The sequence below is a fragment of the Schistocerca serialis genome, chromosome 7, assembly GCF_023864345.2.
Source record: "Schistocerca serialis cubense isolate TAMUIC-IGC-003099 chromosome 7, iqSchSeri2.2, whole genome shotgun sequence".
NCBI lineage: Eukaryota > Metazoa > Arthropoda > Insecta > Orthoptera > Acrididae > Schistocerca > Schistocerca serialis.
Window position 1 is genome coordinate 543,710,334 of NC_064644.1, and position 21,208 is coordinate 543,731,541.

A 21,208-nucleotide genomic window follows, 5' to 3' on the forward strand; every position below is an offset into this window, starting at 1 on the left:
CAGCGAGGAAAAAATTGCACTCGGTATGCCCATACACGCGCCTAAATCCTTCCCATCTTATTCTCATGATCCCTGAGCGATAGACACGTTTGAGGCAGCAGAAATGAGGCATAATTTTTCTCGAATGCCGCTTATCTAAACATACAAAACAGGATCTTGTGAGAAAAACACCGCGTTTCTTTTAAAAATTCCCATTCACGTCCCCTGAGCATAAATTTTACACTTATATACGCAGTGTACTGACCTGTTACGATGCTAACAGTGCTTATCTGAGTTCGTTCCATGTCTGCTGCAATGCCGAATTGATAAGGACTCCGAACGCTGGAGCTATATTGTAGATATGGTGGCATCACCCACTTGTATGTGATTTCCCCCTGCAGAGGCACCGCGCTTTCCCAGAAACCTACCAACAAATAAAAGCCTTCCACTCGCCTTCCTGACCACTGAATTTACACGGTCCTTCCATTACACCTCGCCTTTTAGTATTAACCGTACATATTTAAACGATATGGCACTAATCTTGAACGAAGCTTGCGTGATGTGAAGTGGAGATAATACTCGATACAAATGGTTATCATGCTAATACTTTTATTACAATCTAATGTCACACTGGTCTTTATAATTACTTGTTTCGTTCAAATGTCGAACACTGTCAGATCTGCTAAAATAAATAAAAGACCTGCTATGTTTCATCTTGCGTAAGTAATCTGAAACTCACTTATAACAAACACTGGATGACCAAAATAAAATTCTTTAGATACGGAACCTACTTTACATTATACGCCACATTTGCTAAAGATGCAGCTCTGGTTGCCTATCTTAAGGTACTCGAATTATTTTCCTGGCCATTTTTTCCAACCCTGTCTAAAAGTGTATGTGATACCACTACAGTTTCAGAGCAATCCGTCAGTTTTATATACTGGTTACTGCTTCCGTAAGTCAGCAATGTACATGTATAGAGGCCGACACCATGTAACACTGTTGTCGATAGAGAGCGGAAAAGGTGAAAATTTGAAGCTGCTAGAGCAAGATCAGGTGAATAAGGTGAATGTTGTTTTTGTCAGTCTAGCAGAATGCATGCTGACGGTATTGTGGAATAGCATCAGTGCGCGCTGTTTTTCTGGTTGTTGTTCTTGCATTGCGTCTGCATGACGTCTCAGCTGGTGACATTAAATGTCAGCATTGATTATTACAGCCCGGGGAAGCAATTCGTAGAAGAACACACCGTCGCTGTTCCAACAGATCTTTTATGGATGCGCTCAGGCCTTTGTAGGGGGAGATGATGCTTTGTCCGGTCTTAACCATTTGTCTCTTTTTCGTATGTTATCATAAAGACACCATTTCTCGTCACCAGTAACGGTGTTGTTGATGTTGTTGTTGTGGCCTTCAGTCCTGAGACTGGTTTGATGCAGCTCTCCATGCTACTCTATCCTGCGCAAGCTTCTTCATCTCCCAGTACTTACTGCAACCTACATACTTCTAAATCTGCTTAGTGTATTCATCTCTTGGTCTCTCTCTACGATTTTTACCCTCCACGCTGGGCTCCAATGCTAAATCTGTGATCCCTTGATGCCTCAGAACATGTCCTACCAACAGCCCCCTTCTTCTTGTCAAGTTGTGCCACAAACTCCTCTTCTCCGCAATTCTATTCAATATCTTCTCATTAGTTAGGTGCTCTACCCATCTAATATTCAGCATTCTTCTGTAGCACCACATTTCGAAAGCTTCTATTCTCTTCTTGTCTAAACTATTTATCGTCCATGTTTCACTTCCATACATAGCTACACTCCATACAAATACTTTCAGAAACGACTTCCTGACACTTAAATCTGTACTCGATGTTAACAAAGTTCTCTTCTTCAGAAACGCTTTCCTTGCCATTGCCAGTCTACATTTTATATCCTCTCTACTTCGACCATCTTCAGTTATTTTGCTCCCCAAATAGCAAAACTCATTTACTACTTTAAGCGTCTCATTTCCTAATCTAATTCCCGCAGCGTCACCCGATTTAATTTGGCTACATTCCATTATCCTCGTTTTGCTTTTGTTCATGTTAATCTTATATTCTCCGCTCAAGACACTGTCCATTCCGTTCAACTGCTCTTCCCACTCCTTTGCTGTCTCTGACAGAATTACAACGCCATCGGCGAACCTCAAAGTTTTTATTTCTTCTTCAAGGATTTTAATTCCTACTCCGAATTTTTCTTTTGTTTCCTTTACTGCTTGCTCAGTATACAGATTGAATAATATCGGGGATAGGCTACAACCCTGTCTCACTCCCTTCCCAGCCACTGCTTCTCCTTCATGCCCACGTCTCTTATAACTGCCATCTGGTTTCTGTACAAATTGTAAATAGCCTTTCGCTCCCTGTATTTTACACCGCCACCTTTAGAATTTGAAAGAGAGTATTCCAGTCAACATTGTCAAAAGCTTTCTCTAAGTAACGGTACAGGTTAGAAATGGTCGGTGTTGTTCGCGAGCCAATTGACGACGAACAAGCAGATGCACACACATGGCCACCTGCTGATTTTTGTGATTTCGGCTTAGAGAATACGGTACTGATACTCAATCTTTGAACCTCCCCCATTGCATGCAAATATCGCACGGTGGTGTAATGGTCACAGCTCATCTCATTTACCAGTGCTCGAGTACAATGATGAGGATCATTGTCGATTAACCTTCATCAAACCCCAAAGATTTGTCTGATCGTGGAGAGTCACTGAAGTCAAATCGATCCTCCTTAAAACTAGAAAACCATTTTCTTCCCCTGCTCTGTCCAATGGCATTAATCCCATACACGCACAAATCTTTCTGGTTGCCTCTGCCGTTATCAGTCCTCTGCTGAACTCAGACAGAAGAATATGTCAGAAGTGTTCCCATTTCTCCACTTGGCACATCATTTTCTAGCGTCTGCAGTTTCACTCTTTATCGCCAAATGACAAAATGAGAAAATGTAAAACCATATATCAAGAATGAACTACACTCACGCTCATAAAAAAAAATCTTCTTGAATGACCAGACATAGGATGTTCATATTCACAGGAAATCTACATTAATATCTTCTGCAGAAATGATTAACATTTGAACCATGTCGGCCTACGGGTTCAGGGTCAACATCGATATCGTGGTGCAACATCAGTACCGGTAAAATGTGCCTGCGGCTCTCGATGTCGCTATAAACCGAAAGTAATGAATCAATGTACTCCAGCAGATATGCAGGATGCCTCTTAGACGTATGTGCGGACCGTACCGTCAAATCAGTGAGTTTGAAAGAGGGCGAATTATTGGCGTGAAGAATCCGGGAACTTGCTGCCCGTATGGGAAGAAGTGTCTCGGCATTACAATGGGTGTGTGCCGAATGCTTCACCACGACGAAATGGATCAGGTCAAAATACACAGACCACCCCGTGAGAAGATCGACACCTCATCCGAATGGCACTGCATGATACATCTGCGTCCTCCTCGGCTCCGGCGCATCATTGGAACAGTACAACACATCATAACCTATCAGGAGTGACAATTCGTCTCCGTTTATTACGATATGGGTTACGTGCGCAATATCTACTTCTGAGCCTACTTTTGATGAATATGCAGAAACATGCTAGATGGCAATGGTGTGTGTAACGATGTCACTGGAACAAGAATGGCATTAAACAGTGTTTTCGGACGAGTCCAGATTCTATTTGTTCGAAAATGATAGCCGCATTTTGGTTCGCCGCAGACAAAGGGTAGCGACATCACAGTGACTGTGTTCGCACATGGCATACAGCGTCAACTCAACCACAAATCACATTCGGTGGGAGTCCAGGGCACTGTGACCAGTGTGACCTACGTAAATGACAGCCTGTGACCTGTAGTCGCACCCTTTCTACACAGCACCCCAGACGCCGTTTTTCAGCAAGATAATGCAGTATCACATGTCGCTGCATTATCACGTGCCTCCTTGGTGTCACAGTATGTCAGCCTTTTGTCCGGGTCCGCCAGATCACCAGACTTGTCGCCAGTCGAAAAGGTGTGGAATACGGTGAAAAGACGGGTGCTGCGCCAACCACCACAACCTGGTGAATGCAACACAGTTATGTCACAGGACGCCATTCGTGCCTTATACGCGTCGATGCCATCACACTTGGAACAAGTTATCAGGACTCATGATAGAGCTTGTGCCTACTTGCAAGAGGACACATACTGAATCGAGGTGACTGAAATGCTAATCATTTCTGCAGAACATACTAATGTAAATGTCCTGTGAATAAGAACGTCCTGTCTCTAGTAGTTCAAAGTGTTGCGTTTTTCCCGAACGTGAGTGCACAAATAAACTATGACAATCGATAAACAAACCTGTAGCAACCGGAATACCAACACCCGAAACAAAAACGCTACACACCTGAGCACCAACCTAATAGTAGAGTAATAATTTGTTGCTTATGAACTGTAGATTAAACTGTAGATTCAAACTAAAGAAATTATAGGAATGAAGGAAATTAGGGAAATGGGGCCTGGATAAGTTGAAAGAACCGGAAGTTGTTGAGAGTTCCAAAGGGAGTATTTGCCAACGGTTATTAGAACAGGGCAAAGAGTACATTAGGAGGTGAATGGGTAGCTATAAGAGATGAAATAGTGAAGGCAGCAGAGGCTCAAATAGGTAAAAAGAAAAGGCCTAGTATAAATCTTTGGCTAACAGAGGGGATTTTGAAGTTAACTGAGGAAAGGAGAAAACATAAACATATAGCAAATAAAGTAGGCGAAAGGCAATACAAACATCTAAAAATGAGATTGACAGGAAGTGCAAAATTGCTAAGCAGGAATGGCTAGGGGACAAATGTAAGGATTTAGAAGCATATACGTATAACTAGGAAAAATACAGACATCACTTACAGAAAAATTAATGACGCCTTTGGTGAAAAAAGAAGCAGCTGTGTGAATTTCAAGGGCTCAGATGGAAAATAAGTCCTAAGCAAATAAGAGAAAGACGAAAGGTGGAAGGAGTATATACAGCGTTCTACAAAAGGGAGATGAACTTGAAGGCAATATCACAGAAACTGAATCGGACGTAGATGAGGGGGAGATAGAGATGATAGTGCGAGAAGGATTTGACAGAGTACTGGAAGACATAAGTCGAAACAAAGCCGGGAGTAGATAATATTCCGTCAGAACAACTGACGATCTTGGGAGAGCCAGCCATGACAAAACGCTGGTGTGCAAGATGTATGATACAGGGGAAATACTCTCGGACTCGTATAAGAATGTAATAAGACCAATTCCAAAAAAAAGCAGGTGATGGCCGGTGTGAATATTACCGAACTATCAGCTTAATAAATCATGGTTGCAAAATGATAACACTAATTGTTACAGAAGAATCGAAAAACTGGTAGAAGCTGACCTCGCGGAATTTCAGTTTGGATTCCGGAGAAATGCAGGAACACGCGAGGCAATACTGACACTACGACTTAAAAGATAGGTTAAGGATAGGCAAACATGCGTTTATGGCATTTGTAAACTTTCACAAAAGTTTGACAATGTTGATTGGAGCAGAGTTTATGAAATTCTGAAGGTAGCAGGGGTAAATTACAAGGAGCGAAAGGGTGTTTCCAACTTGTATAGAAACCAGAGGGCAGTTATAAGAGCGGAGAGGCATGAAAGGGAAGCAGTGCTTGAGAAGGGAGTGTGTTCGGCCTACCCCCGATATTATTCAATTTGTACCTTGAGCAAGCAGTAAAGGAAACCAAAGAAAAATTTGAAGTAGGAATTGAAGTTCTGGGGGAAGAAATAAGAACTTTGGGGTTTGGCAATGACATTGTAATTATGTCAGAAATAGCAAAGGACTCGGAAGAGCAGATGAACGGAATGGACAGAATCTTGAAAGAAGTATTTCAGATGGACGTCAGCAAGAGGACAACAAAGATGGTGAAATGGCTCTGAGCACTATGGGACTTAACATCTGAGGTCATCAGTCCCCTAGAATATAGAACTACTTAAACCTAACTAACCTAAGAACATCACACACATCCATGCCCGAGGCAGGATTAGAACCTGCGACCGCATTAGTCGCGCGGTTCCGGACTGTAGCGCCTATAACCGCTCGACCACCGCGGCCGGCGATGGTGAAATGAATGGATGAATTAAGTCAGGGAATTAGGTTAGGTAACGAGATACTTAAAGTAATAGATGAGTTTGCTATTTGGGCAGCAAAATAACAGATGATGATCGAAGTAGATAGAATATAAAGTGTAGGCTGGCAGTGGCAAGAAAAGCGTTCCTGAAGAAGAGAGATTAGTTGTCATCGAGTGTAGATTTAAATATCAGAAAGTCTTTTCTGAAAGTATGGTATTAAATGTCTGAAACGGAAACATGGATAGTGAACAGTTTGCACAAGAAGAGTTCAGAAGTTTTTGAAATGTGTTGCTACAGAAGACTGCTGAAGACTGGATGGGTACATCACGTAACTAATGAGCAGGTAATGAATAGAATTGCGAAAACAAGAAATTTGTGGCACAACTCGACTAAAAGAAGGGATAGGTTGATGGGACACATTTGAGACATAAAGGGATCACCAGTTTATTATTGAAGCAAAGTGTGTGCGTAAAAAATCGTGCAGGGAGTTCAAGAGATGAATACAGAAAGGAGATTGAGACGGATATAGGTTGCAATATTTATTTGGAGATGAAGCGGCTTGCGCGGGGCAGAGCAGCTTGGTGAGATGCATCAAAGTAGTCTTTGGGCTCAAGATCACGAGAACAACAATTTTGTATTTCGATACTACCGGATTCAGTTTCTTTGTTAAAGGCATTATTTTCCATTTATCCACATTTAAAGAAAGCAGCCACTCCTTGCAAGAAGCAGAAATTATGTTCAATCTTTCTGCGACTGCTTACTGTCGTCAAAGGACAACATTTTCCTGAACACATCAGCAACGTGGCAGGGCTGCTGACCCTCTCTGGAAAATCGTAATGTATACTGGAAAATACACTAAAAATTCTATTACTCTATATTTAGGCAGACCCATTATTAATCTCGTTTCTGTTGAACATTCACCTCGCTTTATAATGTATTGGGTTATATTAAGCAAAAAGCGACGTAAGCGCTCCTAAGACACAACATACTTACTGGTCAGTACGAATGCAACTTCAATTTCAGTGTTCATACGACGTGTAACACGAACTTCGCAGTACCGCTTGATAACTACTTTCAATGAAATGTAACGCTCCTTCTGCCTCTACAATGAGAGAATGTGAGCCTTACCTGCTGGCAGCCATGATGGGTAGTAAACGCCGATCCTCAGCTAGTGGCAGCCATGACGGGTAGCCACCGCTACGTGACTGGCAATAAGCGCTGGGACTTAGCAGCTCCGCTGCCGCGCTACCAGTTAGCGCTCAGCATAGCGTCACGAACAGCAAACACTCTTTGCTAAATGTTGTTGTCAGGACGGCGTGTTCAGAAACTGGATTCGTCTGCAGCTCACGAGATTCGGAGGTCTCCACACATTTGGGTAAAGTTAAATGATCGTATGGAATTTTTGGCCGGGAGACGGCATCTGAGGTCCAATCACTAGACCACGAGCTGCGGACAGTATTATAACGATGGTTACTTAAATTCTTGAAAAGTAATAATGGTTCAATACACGTTTAGCTGTGCAATTCATCCCTGAGTTTTAAAGAACAGTAGAAAGCTATGTTAGAATCTAATGTCTCGTTGACGCCGATGTCATTAGAGGTTGGGTAGAAGCTCGGAATGGAAATGAATACGGTAGGAAATTGGTATGTTCCTCCATTGTCTAGACAATTCTTTAAGGGGAAACACGGAAAACTGCCGTCAGAATAGTCGGACTAGAATTTACTTCTTGCTCTTCCCAAGTACGAGTTTAGTGTCTCAATCACTGAATTACCTCACTGCCAACACTGTAGGAGGGCTATTCATAAATCTTTAATTATAACATTAAAATCGAGTTATAAACTTTTATGGAACTGATGGTACAGCAAAAGAGTGGATAATGCCAGGTCTGAGCAAAATAATGTACAGAGTTTTGATTAATAATTGAATCATTGTGTACAGGGCAGTTCTTGACTGGGATTCCCCAAGGCTGAGTCCTAGGTCCACTACTGTTTAACCCTTTGTCTGATATACGATAAGCAGAATTAGCTCTTTCTCCAGGTGATACTACTATTGTAATCAATCCAAATATAAATATAGATACAACAACAGAAGACATGGTAACTAATGTTCTGAGATGTATTATTGACTGGTTATCGTATTTTGTGTACTTTCAGTCAATAATGTAAAAAGGAGAAAGAGTCTTCGTTGCTCAAAAACGTTTTGATAAAATAATGTATGCTGCCTACTCCCGATTATCTTGTAGGAATCTGTTTATGGAATAGCCATTTTACAGTATTAATACATAGTATATTTATTGTCTCATAAATTTGATTCGAAACAACCAGCTACACTTCAAAAGGAACAGTGAGCTACAGAACTACTATACCATTATCAACATTAAGTCTGTCTGAAGCACAATAAAAATTGGCCAGGCGTGAGCAGGGCTTGCGCATTGAGGGTTCCGTACAAACTTAGTTATGTATATAGACAGCTCATCCATTCCGAGGACAGAGAATCTCAACCATTTATGCCACTTGTCGACATTAATACTGGCAGGACATCGGCCACAGGAATTTCAAGATTTTCGAGAATGTTTTAATGTCAATAATGTAAACATGACATATAGCCATTCAGGAGACAAGCGACCATTATTATAATATTCGGTAGTTCTGCGTTCAGACTGACTGGTTCGCAATGTAAAATGGCCAGAAATGACTTTATTGCTCAAATGACGTGTTTCGGAATTTATCTATCATGAGATATCCAACAGCGATTGCTGCCCGTAGATATGGCGTTTCAAGTTGTACGTGAAACAAAGGCTGCGAATGTTTGTTTCCCATAGAAGCTGAAATGCCATATTTACAGGCAGTAATCGCTGCTGGATATCTCATGATGGATAAATTCAGAAACGCGACATATGGACAATAAAATCGTTCCTTGCCTAATGTTTGACTTTAACCATTGCGACTCAGTCAGCCTGAATGCAGAACTGCTGATAGTTTTAGTTTTGACGTCGGTTATAAAGGATTCTTAGCAATCAGACAGACAGGCTGCCGGACAATAAAGCGAGCCTACACAGGTTTCGTTTTTACCCCTTGAGATACGAAACCCTAAAATGAGATGCACAATGCTGCCACCAAAAGTTCACTTACCCAATTATATGAAATGTCTGACAACTAAAAAATTGTCTCCTTAAGAATTCTTTCTATACCGTAGAAGAATTTCTATTTTTGTAATTTGGAAAACGTGGTGAGCAAGAATTACCATTTCACATCTGCATTTTTTAAACAATTTCAAAGGAAAACAAAAAATAAGAACCACTTGTAAATGTCAACAAGTATCTATAATTACATATGAATGTTTAATGCAAACGTACAGTGACACATTCCAATTTGAATGGACTGCGCCAGTTTGTTTGACTACTCTATCGGCGTACTACGGTACAGCGGCGCGAGGATTTCAGGACTACAGGCGTCTACTAACCGACCACAATATTATTGCACTTGGTCTCCAGTGACCGTTATCCGGAACATGGTGTGAAGTTACTGTAAACAAGTACAGTGGTGACTAAATAAAAGGCATCGCACTTTGAATTATTTCAAGACAGCTGTTGATACACTATCGTGTGTTTCAGGGTGTCCTCGTGAAATATCAGGATAAAATCTCACGGTAAGCAGACTGAAGCGCCCTCTCCCCCACATGCAATAATACCTGCTAACAAACAAACGCTGTGTTGGCGTGATGTCCCAAAGGAGTGAATAATTTTTTGTACTACTTCCCTGACATTGATGCAATGAAAAGTTCGTGGATTTGTCGGGGATCTCTACTCTTAGTTACAAATTAACTCTTTTATACTGCACAATAGGTGGTTTGGTTTTCGTAAGGATAGGGACTGGCAGCGTACATCGATAGAACGAGTGAAGAATATATATGCGTGTTAGTAACTGGGCAAGAACAGAACAACTAGAATAATTATTGTCGAGTTAAGACGTTTCACTTTACGACCAAGAAATTATCGTTCAACAAAAATAACAAGGAAATGAAGGCAAAGAAAGACGTTACACTCAGCGAGCTCTGGTGTGATAACGCCGACTCGCAGCTGATCAATAAAGCGGCTATCAGGATTGTGCGTGACACGTCCTTCGGGAATAAATTGCCGCAGATAACTGTGCGTCTCGGTACCGACAAAAACTGCTTAGACTCCTCGCCGAACGAGTGCGTGTTAAGCACCCATTTTCTCTATTTCAAAATCGCGAGGGAATTTCTCCGGCCACGGTCATTTGTCTGTTTTCCACTGACACAAGAAATACCTCGTACTTAAATGACTTGCAGTTTACCCGAAATGGCTGCCATTAATGTGCGTCTGAAGCAATTAATTCCGGTCCTCTTCACTGGACTCCATTACGTGTCTCATCAGTAACAAATGGTGTACACCGAGTCAGTTTCGATTATCGGTGAGCTCTACGCAACACGCAACATTTTTCTCTAAAAGCCCCACATTACTCAAACGGACACAGCGTTTCTTCGAACTGTCGTTGCAGTCATGTTTGTTGCGTGATTTTCGGCATGTATTTTAGTGTTTTACCAGTAATGAATACAAACTTTGCGTTCTGTAATTAACTCCACGGATAAATTGCAGGGAGTACAGACACAGTCCTGCGACGTACATTTGTACACGTTTTCAGAAAACTATCTTGAGCAGGTAGTTCGACAGACCACACACAATGGAAATATTTTAGACCTTACAGCCATAATCAGGCAGGACGTTAAGGCTTCAGTACAGAGACGGGGATAAGAGATTATGATGCCATCATAGTGACTATGGTTACTAAAGTTTCAGAAATCACTAAAGAAGACTAGCAGAGTGTTTCTACTAGGAAGAGCAAGGTAGCCCGTTGTTAGCATGGCACTTAAGACAGTGAAATGACGTCATTCAGTTCCAATATGATGGACCTAGACGAATTATTGGCGAAGTTTAAACTGACTGGAAATCACGCTCTGGAAAAGTATGCGCCCAGTAAGTGGATTAAGGACGGAAAAGACTAGCAGTGATTTGGCACCAAAGTTCGGAAAAAGGTGAGGAAGTAAAGGCTGTTGCATTCTCGTTTCGAAGGAGAACGTGCACATGACCTCAGGCGAAGGTTAGTAGAAAATTATGTGTCTATAAGAATATCTATGCGCGAAGCATATAAGAACTACCACCGTCACGCCGTAGCAAAACATCTGGCCGTGAACCCGAGAAGATTCTGGTCCCACGTCAAATCGTTAAGCGGGTCTAAGGCTTCCATCCAGTCTCTCGTTGACCCGTCTCGTGAGGCAGAAGAGGATAGTAAAAGAAAACACGAAGATTTAAACTTCGCGTTTAAGTAATCGTTTATGCAGGAGAATCGCGCAGACATACCGTCGTTTGACCGTCGCAGAGACCCGTATGAAGGAATAGTAATAGGCGACGCTGACTTAGATAAACAACTAAAAGAGTTGAAAACAAATAAGTCACCAGTTTTGGGTGGAATCCCAATTGGGTTTTACAATGAGTACTCTACGTCATTGGCTCCTTACTTGTGATAAATTTATCGCAAGTCCTTTCCCAACGGACAGTCCAAAGCGACTGGAAAAAAGCGCAGGAGACTCCTGTATATAAGAAGAGTAAACGACGGACCCGCAAAATTACGGATCCATGTCCTTAACAACGGTATACTGCAGAATTCTTGACCATATTCTGAGTTCGAATGCAATAAATTTCTTTGAGACCGAAGAGCTTCTGGCAAGAAACAACAAGGTTTTAGGAAGCATCGCTCGTGCGGAACTCAGCTTGCTCTTTTCTCACATCACATACTATGAACTGTGGATGAAGGACTATAGGCAAACTCCATATTTATAGATCTTCGAAAAGCATTCGGCACGTTGCCCAACTGCAGACTGTTAACGTAGGTAAGAGCATATGGGATAGGTTACCAGGTACGAGTGTGTCTCGAAGACTTCTTAACCAACAGAACCCGATGTTACTGCTTAAAGTCACGCGCAGGCACACCAGTCGGAAACGACAGGGAAGAGATGACTGTGAGAAGAATTCAGCCAATCGCATGTTGACCGGACCTCCTTCTAGAACGAGAACGCGACAGCAGCAGTCCCCGTGTGAAGAGGACATAAGCGACTGGTGACGAACCAGTTCAATAGTAACTTCAAGATCAGCGACTTGTACAGCAGCGTCAACTCTATTTCTTTCGCTTGTGTTCTCTATGTAGCACAGACCTGGATTTGTTTATACTGAAGAAGATTGCTTATACTGTATGTCGCCCTTTGCTTGCGACACATCTGTGTAATTGCAGAAGTTAAGTATTGGAATTTACTTGTTTTAATAAAACTGATTAATACGATCTGTTTGAATGTTTGTCTAGCGAACCGAGTAATTAGACTTCCTAGACACCACATCCAATAAATACATTTTCTTCGACGACGGGTGTTCAGTACAGAAGTGTATCCTCGGAGTGCCCCAGGAAAGTGTTGTAGGATTGCTATTTTCTTCTGTATACGTAAATGGTCTGGCGGACGGGGTGGCCAGCAATCTGCGGTTATTTGATGATGCCGTGATGTACGGGAAGGTGTGTCGTTGAATAGCTGATACAAGGTGACTCAGACAAAATCTCTAGCTGGTGTGATGAATAGCAGCTAGCTCGAATGTAGAAAAATGGAAGTTAATGCGGATGAGTAGAAGAAACAAAACCGTAATGTTCGAATACGGCATTAGTAGTGTCCTGCTTGGCACAGTCACTTCGTCTAAATGTCTGAGCGTAACGTTGCGAAGCGATATGAAATGGGACGGGCATGTGTGGAATGTGGTGCGGAAACGTAGTTCATCTGTAAAGGAGACAGCATATAGGACACTAGTGCTGAGAGGCACCCACATGCCTTGCTCATACTGTGGCATCAAGCAGTCAGGCCTGCAAGATGAGTGGTCTGCCAAGCGAGTGGATTATTTATCGAGTAACATGAACTCTAGTACTCACACTTGAGTTACAAGTTATCCTCCTATATGGTTAATACGCAACGGAAACACGCATCTGACTATCAGTAATTTACAGAACTCTGACTGTACACTACGCACTGGCAATACCACATTTTCTTTCTTTTTTATTTAACGGCTTTTGTCAACACGTGGCCACCGCACTGAATATGAATGGCGCACACATTATAAATTCGGGACATTATGACAACATACAATTCGAAGGAAAAGTCCACCAATCTTTTTCTTTTCACTATCTTATTTATTCCGATAAATTCTCTAACCTAAACGCACAAATTCTATAACCTACAACAATAACACATGAGAAATTCCGCCCAGTGGGCATGGCTTTACATTGGTGAATCTCTATATTATGGTCTCGTAATTATTTAACACTACAGTGCACTTTCTGGATAGGATGGTGGATCTTTTATTATTTCTCACACTTCGACTCTCACAATCATCATCACGAAACTATCCTCCAGACCGAGCGGTACCGAAGGAACAAGCATAACCCACTAATCTTTTGAAACTACCTCACTACTCTTCCATGCAAACCACACATACCCAAATTACATGACATACACCACACTACGACATGGCATACAAAACACTAAATAGTCACAACACTATCACTTTCAGCTTTCCCACTTGAATTAGTATTTATCCCAGTTTCACACGACACTGCCCCCTTTGTAATTCTACTTTCCTACTATGGAGATATTTGCACGTCTTCCTGTGCAATGCAAGCCAAGTGGCGTTGCTGGATAGACGGCCGACTCACCTTGCTTCTCTCTCAGAGTTTGAATCTAGCGTCACACGGAATCATATCACGCAAAGTAATATTAAGAACATCACACACGCGAGTCCTCAACTGATACCATGGACGAGTACTTCTCTTTATCCTTTGTCTCATACACAGATTGAGACTCACACAGTACTCACCACGTGGAAGTACTCGTCTCTAATTTCAAGTCCTGCACACGCCATTTCTTAAATATTTCAACTTATGGTACACACGCTATTTCTTAAATATTTCAACTTATTGTACAGACGCTAGTAATTCAGCTTAACTTAAGCACACGGAAGTATTTCAACTTATTGCTACACGTGGTTTCATTGTGACCGTTGGTCACATCCGAAGATTACTACAATCCCATTCATATTACCTGCCTGACATTTAATTCTCCCCACAAAAGTTCCTGAAATAGAGAAATTATTATTTCAAATTACTCTTAAATATTCCACATGCATACCATGTCTCCACTCTTTTGTCATTACGGAGCACAACTAAAACAGGTCTTAACAGCACAAGATCCAGCGGCAGAGTGCTGAAACATGGCCGTTCTCTAGGTCATCTCGCACCTCTGTCGAGGTGGGGGAAGACCATGCTACCGTATTGGTCAGCCACATTTCAGGCGCTCAAAGCTCAGGTAAATTTCATCTCTTTGGTCCCACCAAAGGTGGCCAAAGGATCGACTCAAAGATGATCATATATTCACATTCACTATCTGCGGTTAGCAGACGACCATACATTCATTCAACTCACAGATCTCACCAAACTGGATGTAGGGATTTACTTTGTGGGAGTGCACATGTGATCAATTAAATAAATAAATTGTCATTCTTTCCCACACTGGTATCCGGCTTCACTGTATTAATTGAAATTGAGTTATTATTAGAAAAAAATGTGTTGTTCTGACAAAAATAATGAAGTATGTTGTACCTATTTTCAATGTCGGGCGGTACTGTACCCTTTCAGTGCAACCTTTTCTCGAGTACTGGGATCCGCACCAGGTTGTATTACAGAATGACATCGAAGCAATTGAGAGACTGGCTGCTAGATTTGTCATCGCTACTTTTATGGAGGTGCTTCGGGAACTCAGATGGGAATCCCTGAAGGGAAGGCCACGTTGTTTTCGAAGAACACTATTGATAATTTTAAAGAGAATGTAGAGAACCGGTATTTGAAGACGATTTGCAGAACGATCCCACTGCCGCCAACATACATTTCACGTCAAGACCACGAAGATAAGACATGAGAAATTAGGGCTGACACGGAGGCGCACAGACAGTCGTTTTACATTCTCTCTATTTGCGAGTGGAACAGGAAAGTTACTGACTAGCAGTGGTACAGGCCATCTTCCGCAACAAACGGTACGGTAACTTGAGGAGTACCGGTATGTATGTAGATGTATTCACGGTTTGTGGTTTCATAGCTGATGCTTGAAGACCGAGCTTTTGTCGCCGTTTTATTTGTTTTCAAGGTTTCGTCTTACAGCAGTTTATCTAACATTTCTTTGAACAAATACTGTTTCAGAAGTAGGCTTGTCTCACTAAAGATGTTGGTTTATATCACCAGCAGTAGGTAGAGGTAGGGTGTTCGAATAGTGAGGCAAGAATATAGTCCAATATTCCTACTATTAAGGGGACGAGAGGTGGAGGCTTAAAATTCCATATTACAAAGAGATGCAGCTGTCCCCTGTGTTGGATTCCAAACTTCTCTTTACTGTCTCTATAAGGGTGTATGATACCTGCCGGATTACGAATGGTGTCTGCCGTTACAACCATGTGTACCTTTTCACTTATGTTGCTATGGTAAACAAACCAAAAAATTGGATTCTAGGTAGTCACAAATGATGAAAAGGCAGGTTAGATTTGACTGTAAATTAGACTCAACGAAGTAACAACGCAACAAGCGCGTCTGTAACTTTCCCTTAGGTGACCGACCGCTTCGGTGACGTGTTGAACGAGGACAGCGACCACGTGCCATGGCATGCACCTATCACCTAGTTGTTTGTCGCAGTATACGTGACGTTATCAGAGAAGCTCGACGATCCAGTTAAGAGGATGTGTGGAAAATTTGTGGTCTTTGTCTGCTGTTAGGTGAAAGTTGTTGTTTTTAGGGGTTCGTACCTCAATCGGTAAAAACGGAACCCATATAAGATCACTTTGTTTTCTGTCTGTCTGTCTGTCTGTCTGTCCGACTGTAAAAACTCTTTTTTTCAGGAACGTTTCAAATTGAAATTTATGTCACATATTAAGATCTACCGTCCTTTGGCAATGTAAAAAAGTGGAGTGACTAAGTCAATGTTATGAAAAGACACGGCCTTTGATGTCACATATTTTGTTTGATACTCGCAAACTTACTCATCATAGCTTTTTTTACTCAACTGTTTGTCCGTCCCCTTTTCTCAGCATAGGTTAGACGTATTAAGTTAAAATTTATATCTTTAGCTGGTGTCAAAAAGTTAAGATTTTAAGTCAGTGCGATCAGAAACTACTGTCTTTTATGTCACATATTTTGATACGCACAAACTCAATCGTTAAAGACTATAGGGTACTTTACCATGACGTAGAATCATGAAATTTGGCACGAAGAAAAGTTTCACAGTAGAAGCAATGGGAAAAAATGAGAAAACTGTTAATTTTTAGTTGTATCACACGAAAAATGTAGTTCTTTTGTCATTCATTATCCGGCTTCAAATTCGAAACTAAAACTTTGTGGGCAATCTTCGGACCTCTGTAACAGATGTCTTGCCGATATCAATGTCCTTTTTTTTCTTTTTTTTGAGTCATCAGTTTTCTGACTGGCTGTGCCAACATCTTCATCTCATTGTAGCACTCTTGCAAACCTAAGTCTTCAATCATTTGCTGGATGTATTCCAACCCCTGTCTTCTTCTACAGTTTTTACTCTTTACAGGTCCCTCTAGTAGCTTGGAAGTTACTCAGTGATGCCTTAACAGATGACCTACCATCCTGACTCTTTTCATTGTCAGTGCTTTTCACATATTCGTTTCCTCGCCGATTCTGCGTAGAACCTCCTCATTCGTTACCTTGGAAGTCCACCTAATTTTCGACATTCTTCTGTAGCACTACATCTCAAATGCTTCGAATCTCTTTTTTCAGGTTTTCCCATATCCCATGTTTCACAACTATAGAATGCTGTACTTTAAATGCACATTCTTAGAAATTTCTCCCACAAATTAAGACCTATCTTTAGCACTGCTAGGATTCCCTCGCCCAGGAATACCCTTTTTTGCCAGTGCTAGTCTTCCTTTTATGTCATCCGTGCTCCGTCTGTCGTGGGTTACTTTGCTCCCTAAGTAGAAGAATTCCTAAACGTCGTCTACTTCGTGATCACCAATCCTGATGTTTAGTTTCTCGCTGTTCCCATTTCTGCTACTACTCATTACTTTCGTCTTTCTTCGATTTACTCTCAATCCACATTCTTCACTCGTTAGACTGTTCATTCCATTCAGCAAATCATGTAATTCCTCTTCACTTTCACTGAGGACAGCAACGTCATCAGCGAATCTTATCGCTGATATCCCCTCACCTTGAATTTGAATGTACAGATTGAAGAGTAGGGACTACAGACTGCATAAATCCTTGTCTTACGCCGGTTAATCCGAGCACTTCGTTCCTGGTCTTCCTCGCTACTAACATCTTTAGTCGAGGAGTCATGTACATTCCGAGTTCTCGTAAAGACAGGTGTTCAATTCTGTAATAAAAGTTTCACTTTTATTTGCGTGTTTTTCGGAAAAAGGCGCGAATTTCTGCCTAGGATTTGTTTACGTTATCGTATACTGTGATTATTTCGATAAATTCCAGTTTGTGTTGTTAGTGTATTCTTACATGCACTTCATCTGAGTCATTAGTAAGTAGCTGAAATGAAAAAGTTCGTAAATAAGTGAAAAGTTCATACAGTGTAGGCTCAGTTCTGTGTTTACTCACGTAAACAATACGGATTTAATCGTTTCTATTTCTCCGGAAGTTTGCATCTAAACTTTAGGTCTAAGCTTTCTAAGAAATTTAGTATCTAAATCTGGTAGTCTAGAAAGTTATTCTTTAGTAATTTGGATTAAAGCTGAAATTTGTTTGCCACGAGTGAAAAGTGTATATTTCGTAGGACTGTTAGTTCTGGGATGGGGTGTGAGGGGGGTAAACTTAAAATGTTGCTTATTTTTCTTGAAGAATTACAGTTGAGTAAACCAGCTGATATAATTTGCCTCTCTGGAAATCATGTGACCACTGATATAGATACGTTAAATGTTACAGGGTTTAAGTTTACGTCTTACTTCTGTAGAGAAAGCAGGGGTTATCATATTTTTCAGAAAATGTTTCAATTTCAAGAATACTGATGTTAATAAGATTTCCTCAGAGCAGCACTTAGAAGCTTGTCGGGCAGGAGTAGTATTTCATAACAAGCCTTTTATGACAATAAGTAATCTCAGAGAACCGTCAAGGAACTGTAACGTCATCATAAAAAACTCTGCAAGCTCTGTTCTCACATCTCACAGTAAAAAAAGGAAATAGAGGTTGTTGGCGATTTTAATGTGGATTTATTGAAAAGCTCTATCGGTGAACAATTATTGCAATTAGTAACACTGTCATTCCATTTTTATTCCTACTGTTAACTTTGCAACTAAAATGCGGAAATGCTCTGAAACTGTTATTGGCAATACCTTTGTAAACAAATCTAGAGAAAAAAGTCAGTTCACAAGACCAATAGAAAATAGGCTGCCTGATTATGACACACAGCGTCTTTTGTTAAGTGTTGAAACTTGTCAGGAAACAAAATCTATTAAATCTGAGTGCAGGAGGGTAATAAATCAGTCAAAAATTTACAATCTTAGAAGACTGCTCGTAGACATAAACTGGATAGATGTTTACAATGCATCTGACTCCAATGGAAAATTCAAATCATTCATTAATAAAGTTGCTTCCAAATTTGAAAACTGTTTCCCCAAAAGGGACTAAAATCAAAAATTAATCTAAAAATAGACCATGAATTACACAAGGAATAAAGGTATCATGTAGGACAAAAAGGAAACCGTATCTACTATCTAGAAACAGCTCTGAAGTTAGCATTGTAATACATTATAAAGAATACTGCAAAATATTGTAGGAAGTAATTCAGAACTGTAAGCATCTTCATTATGAGAAAAAGATAATTACATCAGGCTACAAAATAAAAACTGTATGGGATATAGTGCAAAATGGCTAAGCAGGGATACTAGAGGACAAATGTAAGGATGTAGAGGCTTATCGCACTAGGGGTAAGATAGATACTGCCTACAGGAAAATTAAAGAAACCTTTGGAGAAAAGAGAACCACTTGCATGAATATCAAGAGCTCAGATGGAAACCCAGTTCTAAGCAAAGAAGGGATAGCAGAAAGGTGGAAGGAGTATATAGAGGGTATATACAAGGGCGATGTACTTGAGGACAATATTATGGAATTGGAAGAGGATGTAGATGAAGATGAAATGGGACATATGATACTGCGTGAAGAGTTTGACAGAGCACTGAAAGACCTGAGTCGAAACAAGGCCCCGGAAGTAGACAACATTCCATTAGAACTACTGACAGCCCTGGGAGAGCCAGTCCTGACAAAACTCTACCATCTGGTGAGCAAGATATATGAGACAGGCGAAATACCCTCAGACAATTCCAATCCCAAACAAAGCAGGTGTTGACAGATGCGAAAATTACCGAACTATCAGTTTAATAAGTCACGGCTGCAAAATACTAACGCAAATCCTTACAGACGAATGGAAAAACTAGTAGAAACCGACCTCGGGGAAGATCAGTTTGGATTCAGTAGAAATAGTGGAACACGTGAGGCAATACTGACTCTACGACTTATCTTAGAAACTAGATTAAGGAAATGCAAACATACGTTTCTAGCATTTGTAGACTTAGAGAAAGCTTTTGACAATGTTGACTGGAATACTCTCTTTCAAATTCTGAAGGTGGCAGGGGTAAAATACATGGAGCGAAAGGCTATTTACAATTTGTACAGAAACCAGATGGCAGTTACAAGAGTCGAGGAACACGAAAGGGAAGCAGTGGTTGGGAAGGGAGTGAGACAGGCTTGTAGCCTCTCCCCGATGTTATTCAATCTGTATATTGAGCAAGCAATGAAGGATACAAAAGAAAAGTTCGGAGTAGTATTAAAATCCATGGAGAAGAAATAAAAACTTTGAGGTTCGCCGATGACATTGCAATTCTGTCAGAGACAGCAAAGGACTTGGAGGAGCAGTTGAACGGAATGGATAGTGTCTTGAAAGGAGGATATAAGATGAACATCAACAAAAGCAAAACGAGGATAATGGAATGTAGTCGAATTAAATCGGGTGATGCTGAGGGAATTAGATTAGGAAATGAGACTCTTAAAGTGGTAAAGAAGTTTTGCTATTTGGGGAGCAAAATAACTGATGATGGTCGAAGTAGAGAGGATATAAAATGTAGACTGGCAATGGAAAGGAAAGCGTTTCTGAGGAAGAGAAATTTGTTAACATCGAGTGTAGATTTAAGTGTCAGTAAGTCGTTTCTGAAAGTATTTGTATGGAGTGTAGCCATGTATGGAAGTGAAACATGGACGATAAATAGTTTGGACAAGAAGAGAATAGAAGCTTTTGAAATGTGGTGCTACAGAAGAATGCTGAAGATTAGATGGGTAGATCACATAACTAATGAGGAGGTATTGAATAGGATTGGGGAGATGAGACGTTTGTGGCACAAATTGACTAGAAGAAGGATCGTTTGGTAGGACATGTTCTGAGGCATCAAGGGATCACCAATTTAGTATTGTAGGGCAGCGTGGAGGGTAAAAATCGTAGAGGGAGACCAAGAGATGAATAACCTAAGCAGATTCAGAAGGATGTAGGTTGCAGTAGTTACTGGGAGATGAAGAAGCTTGCACAGTATAGAGTGGCATGGAGAGCTGCATCAAACCATTCTCAGGACTGAAGACCACAACAACATGGGATATAGTGAAGACAGAGACTGGTGGAGCAAATAGCTCTAAAAATAAATGAGACATTTGTAACAAATACATGTAGTGCTGCAAACCTCTTAAACAAATACTTTGTTTCTGTTACTAACAATTTGGGGTTATGGGGCTCAGTAAACAGTGTAATGGAATATCTGAGACGAGTCTCTACAAATAACTTCATTAAAATGGAAATGACACTCACTTCTCCCACAGAAGTAGCATCCTTCGTAAAATCCTTAAAGTCAAAGTATTCTAGCGGTTAAGGTAACCCATCAACACACACACACATACACACACAAAGATAATCACATCCACTTAAAAAATAATAATAA